The sequence below is a fragment of the Lissotriton vulgaris genome, chromosome 4_1 (assembly GCF_964263255.1).
Source record: "Lissotriton vulgaris chromosome 4_1, aLisVul1.2, whole genome shotgun sequence".
In the NCBI taxonomy this organism is placed as follows: Eukaryota; Metazoa; Chordata; class Amphibia; order Caudata; family Salamandridae; genus Lissotriton; species Lissotriton vulgaris.
Genome location: NC_141691.1, coordinates 1,598,076,752 through 1,598,095,795, shown reverse-complemented (window position 1 = coordinate 1,598,095,795; position 19,044 = coordinate 1,598,076,752). Strand labels below are relative to the sequence as shown.

General features: G+C 43.1%; 1 protein-coding gene across 1 annotated transcript in view; it reads right to left on the bottom strand.

Moving 5' to 3' along the window:
• The window catches only part of C4_1H8orf34 (chromosome 4_1 C8orf34 homolog), a 984,673-nt gene that overhangs the window by 6,585 nt on the left and 959,044 nt on the right, over window positions 1-19,044 (bottom strand). The window lies entirely within an intron of this gene.

The window sequence follows — 19,044 nt, the reverse complement described above, 5'->3', positions numbered from 1 at the left end:
TAAAAACGAATCTGATTATTGCTAAACTTTTTTTGTGCATAATCCTGCACTCTGTGATTCAAAGACCTCTGCTAGGTAGGGTTTCCTTAAGGTCTACACACTCAAAATAGTACGTGATTTTATGTCAAAAATACTTTTACAATTTACTGATTACACAAACTCCTCTGTCAAACCTGGAGGGATTTTATTGCAAGCCTGTTTAAATATTTATCCTCTTGTGTCAAGGTAACAAACCAAATCCAAAAGGAATGTAATACACACACACACATTTCGATCAGTTATTCTCAAAAATGGTTATACAGGAAAAATGGGCATTCTTTTAAAAATCTCACCAATTCGAGACACTTTTTTGAAGAAAAAAAATAAAAACTTGAGTATAAGTAACAAGTGTTTGACATAAAAAAGATTACGAACAAGCATATTTGGACATAATTATTTGAAAGTACACAAAAAGAGATTCAAGATGCTTGTGACTGTTAATTAGTTCAAGTATGAGCCACTGCATGTTCCAGTAGTGCAACTAGAGATATGAGAATAGAGTGAGAACTGTCCCTAGTTGTCCCTTCTTATCTCTGGCAGAGTCTGTTGTAACACATGAGCTATTAAAGCAGTGCTCACTCTTCATGTGGTTACCATCCAACCTTCCAGTCTTACATGGCTTTCCCTTGGTACAGCTTCTGGCATAGGTACCCACAGCTCTAGTCCTTGGATACCACTCACTTTTCCCACTGGCTTCAGTGTCACCCTCATTGACTGTTGATACTGCCATTTTCCTGCATGAACACAGATCAAAGCCTTTGGTACTTTCACTAACCCTGCAATCTGTAAGTGTTCCTGTTGGAGGCCATAGTATCAGGTTGTGTGTGAAGAGGTTCTAAAATTTAGCTTTGAGTCTTCAATGTGGTGCAGCTCCTTCACACACAGATTAACATCACTTTACTGTTCTAAAAAATGGTAGGCTCAGAAAGGACACTTGGCAGCTATTCCAGTGGGCTATTCCAGTTTTTTTGTGGTCTGCTTTGGAAGAGGTTAATGGCTCAGGCATGTGAAGAGGTGCTGTATGATCTTAATTTTAGTGTAGAGTAACAGAGATAGCTGGTACCGAATTTTGGGTAGAGTGGTGCTTAGAGGCTTGAGGCAGGCACTAGAGGGAAATATGTCACAGGGGAGATGATATATGGACGTGTGGGCTCAGACTCACTAATAATTTATGCTAAGAATCTAGAAGTCAGGTCATGGACTTCCACATAATTTATCTTGGACTGACGTGCTCAAGGCTTTGTGTAGCGACTGATCCGTGCAAGACAACGTACAAAATAAAATGATTAGTATCAGCAATGAATATCTGTTTCCGAATAGTAACTCTCTTATGAAACCGTGGGTGCCAAAGAATAGAGATGAAATGCCAAAAAATGATTTACCTCTTTGAAAAGCAGCCCTAAATGTGTCATTCAAGGTTACCATTGCTTATCTACCCTTTGCTATCTTAAAATGTTGTCAGAGAGTTTTATAAAGCACATGAGTTCGATATTATCTGTTGTATTGTATTTGTATAGTGCTCCTAAGACAGTAATCCAGTTAAGAGCACCAATAAGATTCCTGCATGTGAAAAAACATTTTTGAAGATGAAACACAACATATGAAATGATAAATCATCACCGATTTTAACTTAATGTGTTCTAAAATGCGATGCAGGGCACGGTACGAAATTCGTTTTATTAATTTAATAGGTTCCTTACCTGCAATCATCCATATTCCGGTGTTTATCACCCCCCACACTGCCCCTCCCCCGCCCCGCCTCCCTGCCCCACCGGAACTCCCTCCATGGACCGCGGCTGGTGCTAAGCCTTCTTGCATGTTTACACTTCGTCTGCACAGAAGGGAAGTTGATGTGGCCAGGCGGTTAACAGCCTTGGTGTGTTGCTGTGCTTCCTGCCTGTCCTTCCTCCTTGTTGCTCTGTCCTGATCTAGTTTCATGCACAAGAGAAGCATGGATTGCGACATGTCCTGCATCCCTGCAGCCATCTTTTTCATACTTGATGCCATCTCTTTGTTCTCATCCACCAGTACACTTATGCTCTTCCCAATGTTTTCCATGTTTGCATTCAGGTGCCTCATCTGGCGTTGCACTGACTGGATGGCCTTCCCCTGCATTCTTTGTATCTTGACCATGCTACCCTCCAGCCCACGGAAGACACTGGGACCCTCCACATGTTGTTCAACACTGCTGTGTCTGGGCCTGCGACGTCTGGTATCTGTGCGGGCACCCTCTGCACTGGACTGCTGTGTGGCAGTGCTTCCTTCCCCAGCCAAGTTTGGTGTCTCATCCCCCTCCATGTCACCAGCTGATGTTTTCATTTCGACTAGTGGGGCAGCGACATGCCTCTTGCTCTTTTGAGGTACAGGTGTTGTTTGTGGCAGTGACGCAAGCAGTTCAGGTGAGGACAGTAGCAGAGGGGATCCTGAACGCTATGGGGATGCCTGCAGCTGTGGAGACATTTCAAGCTCTTGGGATGGTGGCTATGTTGTTGGTGCAACAGTATCCTCAGTGACATTCCCTACACTTGTGCCTGTCTCCTGGCTGTCATCCCTCTGTGGTGCACTGCCTTCCTTCTCCCTGGTACGCCTGCGAGATGTCTCGCCTGCGGACATAAAAGCGTACATTAGCTATGTGCTCCTGCCTCACATTAAATTCTTCTCACTGAAACACTGTACATATTGCCTCGGCTTCATTATTACTAATATGTGTTGCATAACTTGACTACATCTCCCATAATGCATTGCTGCTGTATATTGCTACCTCTACTAGATTGGGGTTAACACTGCCACATAGGGGAAAGGGAAGGCAATGGGGTGGGGTGATTGCTGTGCATACTTCTTACCTTTTCTAGTGGCATCTCTGGCTGAGCTGTCTGCATCTCCCAGTCCACAGACGCTTTCTGGTTCTATGGTGGACTCCACCAGCTCCTCCAGCTCAGTCAGGGGAGGTGCACGGTTCCTCCCTCCTCCAGTTCGGTTTGCTTCTTTGTGGAGCCCTACAATTTTCTTCTTAGTCAAGCTCCTGAGGTCCCACCACCTCTATTTCAGGTCATGTATGTCCCTTGGAGTCACTCCTACAGCATTCACCTTGGACTGTATTTCCAGCCAAATCTTTCTTTTGGCAGATTCAGCCACAGTCAGGGACAGCTCTCCAAACAATGTATGGTGTTCTTTCACCACCTCCTCCACGAGGACCTACAGCTCCATGGTGCTGAATTGTATTTCCTCTTCCTTCCACATATTAAAAAGGATCAAAAAGCTAATCCCTTACCTACCTCCATCCGCAGGCAAAACCTTAGTCAGCACATTAGTCTTCTCCAAAACTGACTATTGTAATGCCTTGCTACTGAACGCACAACAAAAGGTCCTTAACAAACTACAGACAGTGCAAAATGCAGCAGCCAGGACCTTGTTGTCCATCCCCAAATTTGCATCTGTCTCCCCCTACATCCGACAGTTACACTGGCTGCCGGTGAGGAGTCGTATCAAATTCAAAGCTTTATGCATAGCATATAAAGCTACCCACAACCATGGCCCTCTATTTTTAAAACAAGCCTTCCACCCGCTCGAACACCCAAGAACATTACGTTCATCCTCAGCTCACTTACTCAGAGTCCCTCGTACAAGAAGGGCTAACTGGGGCGACAAACGTTTTTCTGTTGCCACAGCCAAATTGTTGAACACGCTCCCCCGCCACATCAAATCTGCTCCGACTCTGCTTAACTTTAGAAAAAAACTAAAAACTTGGTTGTTCCCAGCCTAATTCTCTCCTATCCACTTTAGAGTTCTGCAACTATAGCGCCGAGACACCCTCGGGTATTTGCGCGCTCTAAAAATCGCCCAAATAAATAAATAAAAATAAATATTATTCTCTTCCTCTCTGAGAGTTCCTTTTCACTGGTGTTTGCCATTTTTCAGTTTTAAATGCACAAAAGTTTTCCTGTGGCTCAGGGACTCAGCTCTGCTCTCACGGACTCCCCAGAACCTTCTAATTGCTTCCAGCTGCCTGGGTGTAGCAACTTCCTGGTTGGGAGGGGGGTGGTTGCACCTGATTGGCTGACTCCTGAGCTTTACTTTCTTTTTCCTGGCTGATACCGAATTTTACCGAATCAGTAAAAATTACCGATTTTTTACCTGCATCCCATTTACCGATTCTAAAATACCGAATCGGTAAAATTCTGTATTTTTGAATCGGTAAAATAGGATTACCTACATCTGGCCCCTAATGTCTATTACTGTCAAATAGCCTTGAAAAAGTCACTGTGTGACAAAACACATGTCGGCTGTTACCATGAACTGAACGGATGTAGCCTGCTCATCATTATATTGAAGTTGTTACCATCTCTCTATAAACAGGATGGACATAAATTCCTTTTCAATGTACTGTTAACCCAAAGGAAAAAAAAACAATAAAACATTTTTTGACAGCCTTTACCTATTTGATTTACACTTTAATTTGTTGTGCCTGGGTGAATCTCCTTTGACATATCGGCACATTGGACTTTGTCCAGTGTGGATTCACACCTTAGGTAGTACGGGGTGGTTGGTATCGTCCTTGTACACTGTTTCTCTGACTCCTTCATTGTACATATGTGGTGAATAGAATATGCACAGCAAATTGTTCTTCTCAAACACAAGGTGCAATTTCTTTTCCATTACAGTCCCTTGCTCATATTCTAAAATGTCGGGCAAGACAGTTGTTAAAACCACATTTTATGAAAACAGTGCTGAGTTTAAATATGGAGTCAGCATGTATTTAGTTTACTACCTGCTGCACAGTTTGACAGTAGAGAGTTATGGCACAATTTATATTTTGGAGGAGAGGGTACTCCATCACAATGGTAACAGAGACCCTCTCTACCAAACTGAAAGTGTATCCAACACATTTAGAGTCAGGCAGACCATCAGTATGTCAATGGCAAAGACTTCTACATTTTGACTGCCAACATACTCCTCAGACAGCCTAGTAGAAGAGGGTCCATCGAAAGTTTGGACATTTGCCCACCCTTGGCATTTTGAGTGGGCAGAGAAATGTCCAGTTTTCACAGTCCTTCAATGCAAAAAAAATCCCACTTTGGACATCTGTGAGAAATTATGCTGTTTGTTGAGTGTGGAGTATACCCAGTTCAAGCAACAGACTCACTCTTTGTCAAGGTGAACTAGTAAAGTCATTACATTAACCTGTGGATAAACCTCTGGAAGCTTGGTACAAAAACAGTCAGTATTAACTTAGAGGCAATGTGTAAAGTATGTATGTAGTACACAAACAGCAATAACGAGGAAACACAACACAATAAAAATTCCACACTAATTTAGAAGAATAAAGTAGAGTTCATTTTATTAACACTAATGATACAAATCCAATCAGCAGAACTAGGAGTTATTTTTAAAGTTGAAAACTATCACCTAAAAAAGTAAAGCACCAACCATGAACATCTAGTCACGCGAGACCATGGCATAGTCGAAAGTTATGGACAAACAAAATAAAGTGGGGGTTAAATATAAGGGTGGATCGGGACGGTCTGCACTTTACTTCCGACTTTATTGGAAAATGTCTGAGAATGTAAAGTTCAGCGAGGCATGGCTGCAGGCAGTGTCTGTGGTGGAGGCATCATTGTCGGACTAAGATGCAGTGAACAAATTGAAAATCTATATTGGGATGAATCTGCAGGTTATAGTCAATGAGGGTTCCAAATGGCCGGATACCCCTTCTGTGAAGAGCTGCTCAACAGGATTTTCTGCTGTAGAGAAGAACATAGTTGGTTCTGTCATGAAGTCCGGCCTACAGGCGATGCATCTTGGGCATATTGACAAGCCAGTAGGTCAAAGTCTCCTCTTGGTTCTCAGAGCACTTTTAGCCTAAACGTTTCTAAGGGCCACGTTATGATTTTGGCTATGTGGGCACCATTAGCACCACTTCCAAGGCTCTAGGACTGGAGAGGCACCACGTGAAGGGTCAGGACTCACTCAGACTGGGCCCAGGTGTGCTTTCAAGATGGTTAGAACCTTTTCTGTTCCTAGGCTCCGGTCAGGAGGCCAGCCAACTAGCCCATGAAGACACTCTGGTAGTCCTGGATTCAAGAAGTGGAAAAGGACTCAAGCAGCATTGCAGGCCACAGAAAGTTCATGGCATGCCTCAGAATGTTCCAGAGCAGGCCTCCAAAGGTTCAAGGGAGGCTTCAGGCAGCAGAGCAATCTTCTGAATTACACAGCAGTACACAGTCCTCTGAGAGTCCTTCCGTAGGTGCAGAAGTGAACTAAAGTGTGGTTCTAAGGGTCCTATTTTTACAAATGGCGGCTCCTTTGAAATAGGAGAGGTTTATAGAGATTCCATTTGAAGTGCTTGGAATTTCCGTCCTCCCTTCCCAGACTCTTGCCTGGCTGCAGGGACAGTGGGATGGAGTGAAGTTATTTGTGAGAAGGCAGGGCACAGGATATTGACTTGCAAGTGGGGCTGTGCGTAGCTCCATCCCCATCCTGCAGTGATGGCCCATCCAGGCACACCTAATTTCTCTATGGTGTTGCTGTCTTAGAGGAATAAACCAAGACCTACAGCCAACTACACCCAGTGATGTGACCCAGGAACAGGCTGCATGCACCAAATAGTTAGGGCAGGAAATTCCCAACTTTCTAAAAATGCCATTTTAAAAACATTTTACTTAAAATCTGACTTTACACTCTAAGAAGGTTTTAAATTTGAATTTCTCAGACACCAAACATGGCTTTCCTAACTGTTCCTAATGAAACATTAACCTTTATTAAATGTAGTAAGGCAACACAATGTTATCCTATGGGAGAGGTAGGCCTCACAGAAGTAAAAAGTGAAATTCTGAGTTTTTCACTACTATGGAAAACTAAAAAGTACAGGCCTAACCTTTTAACTAAAATGCACCCTGCCATATGGGCTGTCTAGAGCCTACCTTACAGACGACGTGGATATTTTAAAAGTGGAGTTTAGGGCTTAGCAAAGTGGTTATTTTGCAAGGTCATATTAGCTGCTTGTAGACTGCAATAGCAGGCCAGAGACATGTATTAAAGGGACACTTAAGTGGGTGGCTTTAGGCCCATTAGTAGAATTTAATTTACGAGCCCTGGGTATATGGGATGCCACTTCACTGGGAACTTAAAAGTAAATTAAAGAGGCTAATCAAGTGTAATTTAGCTTTACCATATTTTAGGGAGTGAGCACAAGCACATTAGCACTGTTTAGCAGACCCTACGGCCAATTAAAATGAATGCATCACAAAAGAATGTAAATGTAGTGTATTTTGTAAAGCGCACAGCTTCCCCAACGGGGCGTCCCGGTGCTGTATAACACTGTGGATCCCTTCCTGGTCTCCCTGTGAGATGCCCCTCCTTGGCACCCCCAAGGTGAAGCCAGGCATCCCAGTGTTGTAGGGGCCGTTGTGGAGATTAAGCAAGCTATTGCCCAGAGTTGCAGTGTGGGACCCATGATTAGAGTAGGCGCCAAGGCGAGAATTATCGAGTCCCCGGACATTGAGCCCAAGACCCTGCCGCGTCGGGACTTGAACCCTGGTCCCGGGCCTGGTCTCTGCTTCAGAGACTGCCGCTCCAACCAGTGATTCAGAAAAGGGGGTGGTGATGAACAGAGTGTCTGAATTAAGCAGACCACTCTTACCCAGTCCAAGGATCAGGGCTTGATCCATCACCGTTTTTTAGCTCACTGCACCATCCCAGCTCAGAACTTGGCTATATGCAAATTAGTCTGACCCTGGCCCAGTGCATCATGGGAACAGGGCAGACCAAACTACCAAGCCAATTCTTATACTGTGAAGGAAACAAGCTACCGGGGACCGGTTTCTGGCATTTCAGCCGTCTTCGGCCTGGCTTGCTTGAATCCTGATGGTGCAATGAGCTAGGGACTCACATCTGAGTATACCCTTCCACGCTTATGGTGGACAAAAATGATTCAGAAAAGGGGGTGGTGATGAACAGAGTGTCTGAATTAAGCAGACCACTCTTACCCAGTCAAAGGATCAGGGCTTGATCCATCACCGTTTTTTAGCTCACTGCACCATCCCAGCTCAGAACTTGGCTATATGCAAATTAGTCTGACCCTGGCCCAGTGCATCATGGGAACAGGGCAGACCACACTACCAAGCCAATTCTTATACTGGGAAGGAAACAAGCTACCGGGGACCGGTTTCTGGCATTTCAGCCGTCTTCGGCCCGGCTTGCTTGAATCCTGATGGTGCAATGAGCTAGGGACTCACATCTGAGTATACCCTTCCACGCTTATGGTGGACAAAAATGATTCAGAAAAGGGGGTGGTGATGAACAGAGTGTCTGAATTAAGCAGACCACTCTATCCCAGTCCAAGGATCAGGGCTTGATCCATCACCGTTTTTTAGCTCACTGCACCATCCCAGCTCAGAACTTGGCTATATGCAAATTAGTCTGACCCTGGCCCAGTGCATCATGGGAACAGGGCAGACCAAACTACCAAGCCAATTCTTATACTGGGAAGGAAACAAGCTACAGGGGACCGGTTTCTGGCATTTCAGCCGTCTTCGGCCTGGCTTGCTTGAATCCTGATGGTGCAATGAGCTAGGGACTCACATCTGAGTATACCCTTCCACGCTCATGGTGGACAAAAATGATTCAGTGAGCCACACTTCTCCACAAATAGGAGGGGTGAAGGCAAAAGGTTTGGTGATGACCCTGCTGAGAATGCCAAGTTCAACATCAACTCAAAGTTTGGCAAATGGGTATTCCATCAGGGTGACAGAGTACTTAATGCAGTCCACTAATTACTAAACGAGGTCCTTAATCAGACTGGAATCCCAGAGAGGGATTGTGAAGTTGAGAAGTGATCGGAAGTGATAAGTATTACATTAACCATGGAGGTCACAGAGAATTCGGAAAAAAATGTCCCAAAGTCAGTTCACTTGTTGATGACTGGTCTCCACCACAGCCTCAAACATTTTGACAGATCCATCAGGAGTGAAAATCTCTTTGTCACTACAACTTCTGGTGACAATGAATGAGGTGCACCAGCAATGTGGAGTGAGAGTAATTCAGTTGCCCTGTGTTCACAACAACAGTGAAAAGTAGTCCCTGGGTTGGAACTCTAGTCAAAGATAGAATGCAGTGGCTCCACTTTCTGTAACAAAGGAGACCTAAGCAAAACTAATTAACAGTAAGCACCGTTTCACTTTGAGCCAGCTACAATGACCTCACTGGCAACGGATGTTGCTATAAGGACCAATAACATGGTTCACATCAGAAAGTATCACAGAGGTGAAAATCGTGCAAGAGCTCACAATGCAAAGACCAACCAGTAGCTACCTAACTTGAATGTCTCGAGTTTGAGCTGAGATGGGTGGTTCTCAGACACATTAACAAGTATCTAGGGGTCACGTGTTCAGATCATGTTCACTCCATTGTTGGCTATTAAAGAGCTCTTTTTCTGTAGTTTCTGGTGCTCCAACTCTGAAGGGCACTGGAGATTCCCAAAGAGATACTGGAATAAACAGGGGGCTGATGTTTCTGCCACAAAAGTAGTGTTTTCAACTGTCTTGCTGTCAATATCCTGTGGGCTATTTAATGGCAATTGAGCGTTAATGCGCAGATAGTATTTCTCAGGCAGGGGGGAAACATATTGTTAAAAGTTGTACATTTTAGCTGTTAATTATTGGTTTACCTTATATTTTGTTTTGCGCTGACATAGCTTTCCATTGCACCACAGTTCACTGTTTGTGTGGAGAAAACTTGCATACTTGTTCACCCCACTTACAGTTTGCCATGAAAGTGGTGTTCACTTTTCAGTAGTCTCACTGACAATATCCTGTAGGCTATTTAATGGCAATGCCAGTATCAATATGCCCACGGACGCTTGCAGTGGGTGCCAGCGGTGCACTAAAACCAAGCCCGTCTTTGCCCTTCCACACCGACTGTCTCCAGTAGCCAGGACCCCTGCTTCCCTAACACCAGAAAGCAGACTACAGAATATCAACAACTTGTACAGAGTTTGATGTTTCTTCTGGGCCCCCTTGTAGAGGCTCCTTCCCTTCCACTGTAGGTGGTCTTGTTGCTTGTAGGCAATGCAAATTCCACTGTCTCTATAATACATGGAGAGACTTGTGTGCTCCAACTCACTGGCTACCAATTATTCACTCAATTCTCGTCCCCCTTCTCAGCCCCAGGAGTACCAGCCTTTAGAGAGTCTCCCATGCAGTGTCAGGTCTCTGTCAAAGTATGCAATCGCATTCTGGGACTTATTTTCTTCTTTACCTTCTGAAGTTGGTTTGTTACAGAAACCTGGATGAGCCCCATTGCTTATCCAGCTATTTTACTGGCTCTTACGGATAACTATCACATGCTCAGAGGGGACAGAGACAGTAGGACAAGAGGTGGAAGGTATACCTCCTACAGACTTATACATAATTATACCGGTTGCCTTTGGACTAGGCACCAGGCTTGGATGCACATAGTATTGTGTTTACCTTTTGAACTTTAGTTTAATATTTCTAAAGCACGTGTGCACATTGGCAAAATTGTTTCATTGTCACCAATCGCGTCCACTGCTCTTCCAATTGTGCACCAAGAGATAAAATGTCATTTGAAGAAATTGCACTCTTAACCACGAATAAAGCGGACACTCTAGCTTTTTCTACTGAAGCGGCAACCAAAATTTATGGCTTGGTACAGGAGTCCAAACACTACAGTCCTAATGAATCTTCTGTTACACAACTGCTTAAACAATTAGAATATTTGAATAAAAAGAAATTAATCAAAGACTCCATGCCACTACCCTTATACAGTACCATAAGAACAAAAGAATTCCCAGGGGACAATGCATTGCTCTAAAACCCATGTTGTGTAAAACCAACTCATTTTTCATGGAAAGATGGTACCGAATCTTGAACAAATGTTTGTTGGACCTGATTTTATTGATCATAGAAGAATTATCACAGATAATCAAATCTCTGGAAGAAGAAATTGATACCATCAAGAATGAGTTATCCACCAAAACTCCAGAAAATTGGGATAATCTGCTCAAAGATGTCAATACTCAACTTCATAAACGTCCCAAGGAGATTCATGATTGTAAAATCAAGAAATTCAGCAGAGACACTATAGACTATAAGCTTGATGAGGTCTATACGTGGGCCGAAATTTACAATCAACGCAAGTTTCCAAAGCAACCCACATCTGGTTCATCACAAGAGAGTGTGGCATCTGAATTGGATATAGCCCAACATGGATTACCCGTCACTAAAAATAGCCAAATCTTGATTGAATCATCTTCAGGAGGTCCTCAAACATCAAAGGCTCCCTTTTTTTAGCTATCAGCCCGGCGTCCAACCAGCCATCGGACAAAAGCATACAAAAACAAGGAGGGGCAAAATGAACAGATCTAGAGTCCGGCACAAGATCCATGAGGAGCAAGACAAAGACAACCTCGTGATTAATATCTCTAAAGTCACACTATCTCACTAACAGCGGTTCTTAACAAAGGAACTTCATTTGTACCAGCTTATAGCACTAATGTGGCAGAAACGGAGATAGCCTTGTTCAAGTTCACTAGAATCTTAAGACTTAAGCATTTTTTCAGTACCATTCAAACACCCTCTGCTGTTTCACAATAATCTGATTTAAAAGAATACAAACCTAAAAGTGGGTTTTGCATGCCAATTGCCCATAAATCTATCAATGCTTTTGAAAGACTGGTAAAAGCGGACATTATTCGCATTCAGTATCCCAAAAATAAACGTTAGAATTTCACATCCAAAGAATGGAGTTCACTAATAGAGCTAGCTAACAATAAGCCACAGACCTTTCAAAAAGCGGATAATGGGGAGCGTTGATTGTCTTGGTCACCGAATTTACAAACACAGTGTTATGGCACATATTCGAGACACAAACACTTACACTAAACTAGACAGCAATCCACCTTCAGCATATCAAAAGGTCCTTCTACAGATTTTAACTCATGCACTTGAAATGGGTTGGATTGATACCTGCAATAAGAATTTCTTGTACACAGCTTATCCAAGATGCCCAAAAATCTACATGCTTACTAAAATTCATAAGGATTTAGAGAAACCACCCTTTTGTCCAATTGTATCAGCATACAGCTCTTTATCTGAACCAATAGGAAGATATTTGGATTTTTTCTTACAGCCTATAGTACAAAATTGGCAAACTTACCTTAAGGACACCACATCATTATTGAACTTACTCAATGATCTTGATACTATTGATATAAGCAATTACATCTCTGCACAATCGATGTGACTGCGCTATATAGCTCGATACAACATGCAGATGGATTGGAAATCACAAAATGGGCATTGATAAACCAAGATAACATAGGAGCAGAGAAAGTGTTGCTAATGGAACTTTCACAGTATGCATTGTATCACTGTTATTTCGAATGTCAGTGAGAGTATTAGGCCCAAAACAACAGAACATTTTTTTGGGCTTTGCTGGTGCCCCTTCATATGCCAATATATTCATGGCCAAACTAGAATATGAACATATTTTGACAAATCAGAATTGGACACAACATCTTGTTTTATACAAACGCTATATCGATGACATTCTGATCATTTGGAAGGGGGATGTCAACAGGCTGAAAGACAACATTATCAAACTCAATCAAATTCATAATCATATCAAGTTCACCCATCCAATCGACCCCCATCGCATTGCTTTCCTGGATGTATTAATTCAAACCAATTCTGGCATTATTAGAGCAAGTGTATTCACTAAAGCCACAGACAGGAACAATGCTCCACACTTTAAGAGCTTTCATCAAAATTCATTGAAACAACACCTTCCATACTCTCAATTCAACAGATTAAAACAAATCACCTCAGATTCAAATGAAGTTGAAACCACCATTGAGAGATTTGCTTATAAATACCAACAACGTGGTTACCCTAAAAACGTAATCAATAAGGCAATAGAAAGAGTCTCTAAACGTCCTCGAGAATCCTTATTATGCAGTGTCGAATCCAAATGGTCGAACCCAATCAAATGTGTTCTTAACCATTCAATTCAAACTAAGGAGATCAAATTGATCATTATGAAACATTGGATGTACATTCAAACTGAGCCAGACTTCAAACAGTTGTTCCCACAAAGTCCTACTTTTGCCATGCAACATTCGCATAACCTGATAGAATTGCTTTCCAAAAAACAAGCACAATAACCAATGAAGTACAAACAAAAGGGCATGCAGAAATGTATGAACTGCATACACTGCAACAACGTGATGGTGGGTAACTTGATTGTGCATCCCACAAAAGGAACTAAAATCAAAATAAACACTCTAGTACGTGTGATACATCTAACATCATCTATGCCCTCAAATACCCAAGCGGGAAAATGTATGCGGGTAGAACTGAAAGAAAAGTCAAAATCCGAGTGGGTGAGCATAAGAACAGTATTAGAACACAATCTGTGAAATCCACTGTCGCTGTTCACTGGATAGAAGCAAGACACAACATTAGTCAACTTCAATTTACTGTCTTGGCAGCAGTGCTACCACAACCTGGAATTGACCCTCATAAAATTTTGGCAAGGGCTGAATTTTTGGGGGACTAAACAACTTCATTCAATGCAGCCACTAGGGCTGAATGACAGACTTGAATATAATTGTTTTTTGTGACTGTAGTTTGCAGCGAGGTAGATCGTTTGTTTTATGTTGTTTATGCTGCCATCTTTTGTTCAATGATTTGTCCTATAAGTGGGGTTTGTTTATGATACAGGTCAGACGTTCAGACTCCTTGACCAATGCGTTCAATTCAATATAGAATTCTATTTTTGTCTGTAAGTTCGCTCTTTTATAAGAGTTTATCAGCTTACAGCTTTGGCATGGTATTTGTTGCATGTATACCTTGATTAGGCTTTGTTTTATGTATTATTGACAGTGTGTCACTATGACTTGATCATGTATATAGCTTGTATGATACTCTTCTCTCCATGTTTTTATGTTCCCTTTGGATCCTTTTATTTTCTACTGCATGTTCACACTTCTGAAGTGATTACTGACTCACAAAGGTTGCGCTTTATTCTTTATTTCAATCATAACTTTATTGGTCACCGCTGAAGGCTTTGAATTCCCTGGCTTGACATAATGTTCAAGTGAACGTGTGGTCTACACCTTTAAGATTCACATAGTTTTAGTGCCTTTTAAAGCGTCACGTCACTTCCTTTCATTACACCTTCATCGCAGTTTGTGTACTCGGCCGATGGCACTCTGGTAACCTTTATGACAGTTCACTAAGCTGATTATTAACATACAAGTCAGTTCATGTTAGCACAGGCATTTTTCACGGGTTCTATTTTGCATAGCGGCATGGCGTAATCTTTATATCTTTCTACTTTTCTGTTTGCTTGTTTACTAAGCAAGTGAATGTTTGTCCCTTTCACAGAGCGCTTGGGATGTAAGTTCACGTTAGCCCAGACGCCTTTCACTGGTTCCTTTTTGCATAGTGGTACAAAAGGGGGTGGTGATGGACGGAGCATCTGAATCAATCAAACACTCACACCCAGTCAAAAGATCTGGGTTTAATCCACCACCGTTCTTTAGCCCACTCTGCCACCCCAGTTCAGACATGGCTATATGCAAATCAGTCTGACGGCTGGAATGGCAGGAACCGGTCCTCGGAAGCTTGTTTCCGGTCCAGGGAAGACATGGCTTGGCAGTTCCGGCTGGACTGTTCCCATGAGGCACAGGGTCAGACTGATTTGCATATAGCCATGTCTGAACTGGGGTGGCAGAGAGGACTAAAGAACGGTGATGGATTAAACCCAGATCTTTTGACTGGGTGTGAGTGTTTGATTGATTCAGATGCTCCGTCCATCACCACCCCCTTCTGTACCATTTTGCATAGCAGCATAGCGTTATCTTTATATCTTTCTACTTTTCTATTCACTTGTTTGCTAAGCAATTGAATGTGTCACTTTCACAGAGCACTCGGGACGTACGGGTTTCTTTTCTTTACAGGTACTGCATCATCTGTAAACGCATTTCGAAGATGGGTTTTTGTCGGGCACTGAGTGGTATTCTTTTTCACAGGGATCACATTTTTAATATATGTATTTTTGTCATTCTAATTAATTGCTCATTTGAGCATGCAATTGCTAGAGATTCTATATACCTGGGCACTTTCACTCCGCTGCTTAGGAGTCTCACAGTGATTTATGGTAATTGTCTCTTCGCTTATCTATTGCAGATACATGTGGGCCTGTTAGACTGTTTAGTGTTCAGTCTCCTGTTTTTTGTTTTGTAGAACCTCGAATGATGACCCCTGACGAAGGGTCTTGTTATTGACCCAAAATGCATTGGGTTGTTGATCATATCATGGACAATGATTAATGATTGGATATCTCATTGCTTATGAATGTATAACCGAGAATAAATATTCCTTGGAAATATGAATGTGAGCTGAATAGAAGTGGATTTATCGGATTACAACTTGATTTAATTTGTTGATAACAATTGATTTTGTTACTGGTATTGTGCTCCCACCAGTGGGAAGGTGTTCCTCCTACAGACTTGTACAAGATGTGGAATAGCCAATGTTTTCAAATAAACTCTCAAATCTCATAAAAAAAACAACTTCACACTGATTGGGTGGAGATCTACATCTTTAAGCTTGAACTCTCTTCCATTGACTGTTGGAAAGACGCCCGAGTGTATCATCCTCCTGGGCCCAAAAAAGAGTTCAGCCAGCGCCTTATGGAGTATATTGAAACTCATGTCCTGGCAACCAAACATTTAATTTCCATGGCGAGGAGTCTGAAAATGCAGAGGTTGCTCAACTGATTTCTGATTTAGACTCACTTGATCTATCTCAGAATGTCAGTGTAGCTACTCAGAAGGTGGAGGAGCATACTCTGTACTTATTCTAAAAAAACTCTGTATCTTTGTCCTGTGATCCTCGAATCCCTACTTTGGATGGATCACTCTCTTATTCGTTTTCAAATTCTTAAGAAAACAGTGGTAACAAAACAAATATAGCTATGAAAAATACTACTAGACCCTGGCACAAAGTTACCACTGATTCATTTGCAAAAGAATATAAGTTAAGCATTACAGTAAATAAAGATTAGGATCAAGAACTTTCAAACTGACATAACGCTTTAAATTAGGCACTTGATAAAATTGTCCCACCAAAATCTGGTGTCCCATTCAAATATAAAACTCACGCAAAAATGGTCAACACCTGAATTGTGAGCGGAGAAAGCCTCTTGCAAAAACTGTAAAGACAATGGAAGAGATCACATGATCAAGCTGACAAAGAGAAGTATACAGCATCCTTAAAGATTTACTATTTTAATATGAAAAATTCCCAGAAGGGCCATATCTCAAATTAAGTTAGGCAGGCGGGTAACTCCTCTAAAGAGCTTTTCAAGGTACTTAACGATTCTGTCAACCCCGTGTCTCCACACATGAAATACCTGTGTCACGAGTCTATGTGACTCTCTTGTGAATTATTTTGATGACAACATTTTTTGATTTATTAAAATTTCCACCTGACCAAGTCTACGAGGAGAATAATGCCAACTCATCTCCTTCAAACTGCGCTTCAAACGTAAGCAAGTTTAGCCATTTTTCAATGTCATCAATTCAGCAAATATTGGACACCTCTAAGTGGGAATCTCGTGCTAGTCTATCTGATCAGCTTGCTCCTGCGACTATTTAATTTCTCTGTCAAAAACAGAATGACTCAGTCAGTCTGGAAAGTGGCTAAGGTAATACCAATCCAAAAGAAGGCTAACCTTTCACCTACAAATCTACCTAATTAACGACCAATCTCTTTGCTTCTTTTATTGAGTAATCTGTTGGAGGGTCGGATAAATAAGCAACTCATGGCCTACCTTGCGGTCCGTAATATCTTGGACCGTCTCGGTCTGGTTTAAAGCCTTTTCACAGCACTGCAACAGCTTTGGTTGCAATCACTGACCACATTAGATATTCCCTAGATGCCAACATTCCTTCTCTGCTTGTACTGTTGGACCTTTCCACAGTGTTTAATACTGTGTATCACCCCAGGCTCATACAGAGGCTCAAGAAGATTGGAATCCAAGACTTCGCATTAAAATGGTTCAAGAAATTTCCCCAAAAGAGACGCAAACTATTGTTTGGCCCCCCTTGCCAAGATCATCAGAGTCTTTCTATTTGTGATAATATCTTATGCTGATGATACCCTGCTGATAATCTCCTTTGATGAAGATAAAGCCAAAGTTAAAGAAAGTATCTCAGCTGGGATGAGAGCAGTTGCTGATTGGATAACTGAAAACTGTTTCCAGATGAGCACTTGACAAACAGAGATATTGTTGTTTGGTAAAGCGCTATCGAACTTGGTGCAGCTCTCCTTCCTAAAACAGTAGTCAAGAACCTGGGTATCCAATTGGACCAAACTCTCTCCATGAAGGAGCAGGTCTTGTCTGCAACTGTTTCAAATGATGTGCTTACTGGATGAGGATTCCAATTGGCTGGGGTGACATGGTTGCATCCACTGTCCACTACTTTCCATACACCAGAGGTGTATGTCGCAGTGGATATGGATGTGTTCAGGAAACTGCGGTCTGCCCAGCGCATCTTTGCCACTCTTGGCATTGTGTACTTTCCCAATCATGGGTCTACTGCATCCTTCACACATGCCTGGTTGCCAGCTCTTCCCATATTCAGATATTGTGTGGCTGAGGTGACATGTTGTTGATTGGTCATGTTTACGGCTTGCCCAGGTTACCCTTGTAAGTTGTTCCATCGTGTCTAGTTGGTCGGCATGTTGTTGTGCATGTTGGTTGTGAACTTGTGACGTGTTCATTGCCAGAGTTGTGGATTGCATGGTTGTGGAGTTGAGGTGAGTGGGTTGTTAATTGGGAACTTGCCAAGGGGCTATGCATTTCCCTTGGTACCATCCTGGGATGGCTGGTTGCTGATGGAATGTCGGAGGGTGAAGGGATCATGTGCATTGGCTGTGTATTTGGAGGTGACTGACACTGGTGTACATCCCACAGTATTCTGATGTTGCCTGCACATTGATGTGTGACATGTGCTTCCTGTTGCGCTGATTGTGTGCTGTGTCACCAGGGGGCACAGGTGGGACATGTGTGCAGTGGATTGTCCCCAACACGTGCGTGCATCCGGCTGTGGCCTATGGTCCTTGCTTGGTATCCAGCGGTTCTTGCACATTGTGTTGGACGTATGGGGCCTAGGGTGCCAGGGTGATGGTGATGTCCAGGACAGGTGTGGGGGACTTGAATTTGGCTGGCTGTGAGACTCCGCTGACTCTGGCAGGTGTTGTTTGGGGTGTGTCAGGAGCCAACAGGTGCAGCACAGCCAGCAGCTTGGTGTGGGATGGGATGTTGGTTGCCCGTTGTGTTGGTGCCATTGGCCTGTTGGGCGAGGATGGCCAGGATGCATAGGATGGCTGTCCCTTTAAGCCTGTAGTGGACAGTGACATTGTCAGATGTTGGGCTTGTGAGGCAGGTGTGTTTCCTGGGGGGCCGCTGTCTTTGTCTGCGCTGTCTCTGTGGTGGTCCGGGGGAAGGGGGGGTATGCAGGGTGGGTGTTGTGGCCCTCTCGGGTGTCCGCGGTGCATGTTCAGGTGCTCCATGGCACCTGTTGCCCTTCCGATGACGCCCTGGGCTGGGCTCCTTATTGTGGTGCAGGCTGCCATCCGACTTTACACCAGGTCAGAGCAGGTGTAAATTTCCTGCTGCTAATGCGCCTTATCGCGTGTTTTGTGTTCTTATCACCGATCTGTCTGGTTGTTGTGATTGTTGAGGTGTGGTGCTGGTGCTGCTTTGTGCACGGGAACGCCTACTCTGCATCTCATTATCAATAGTTGCGGGGGTCGTCTGTGGTGATGCTTTTTGCACCTGCTATCGTGGGAAAACTGGTGCTGTGGGCTGTTAGCACTTGCTTGTGAATGGTGGGGTAAATTTATCACGACTTTGGCTGCAATAAAGTGCTGTTAACTCAGCGATACCTCCTTGTGAATATGCCCCACAGTGTAT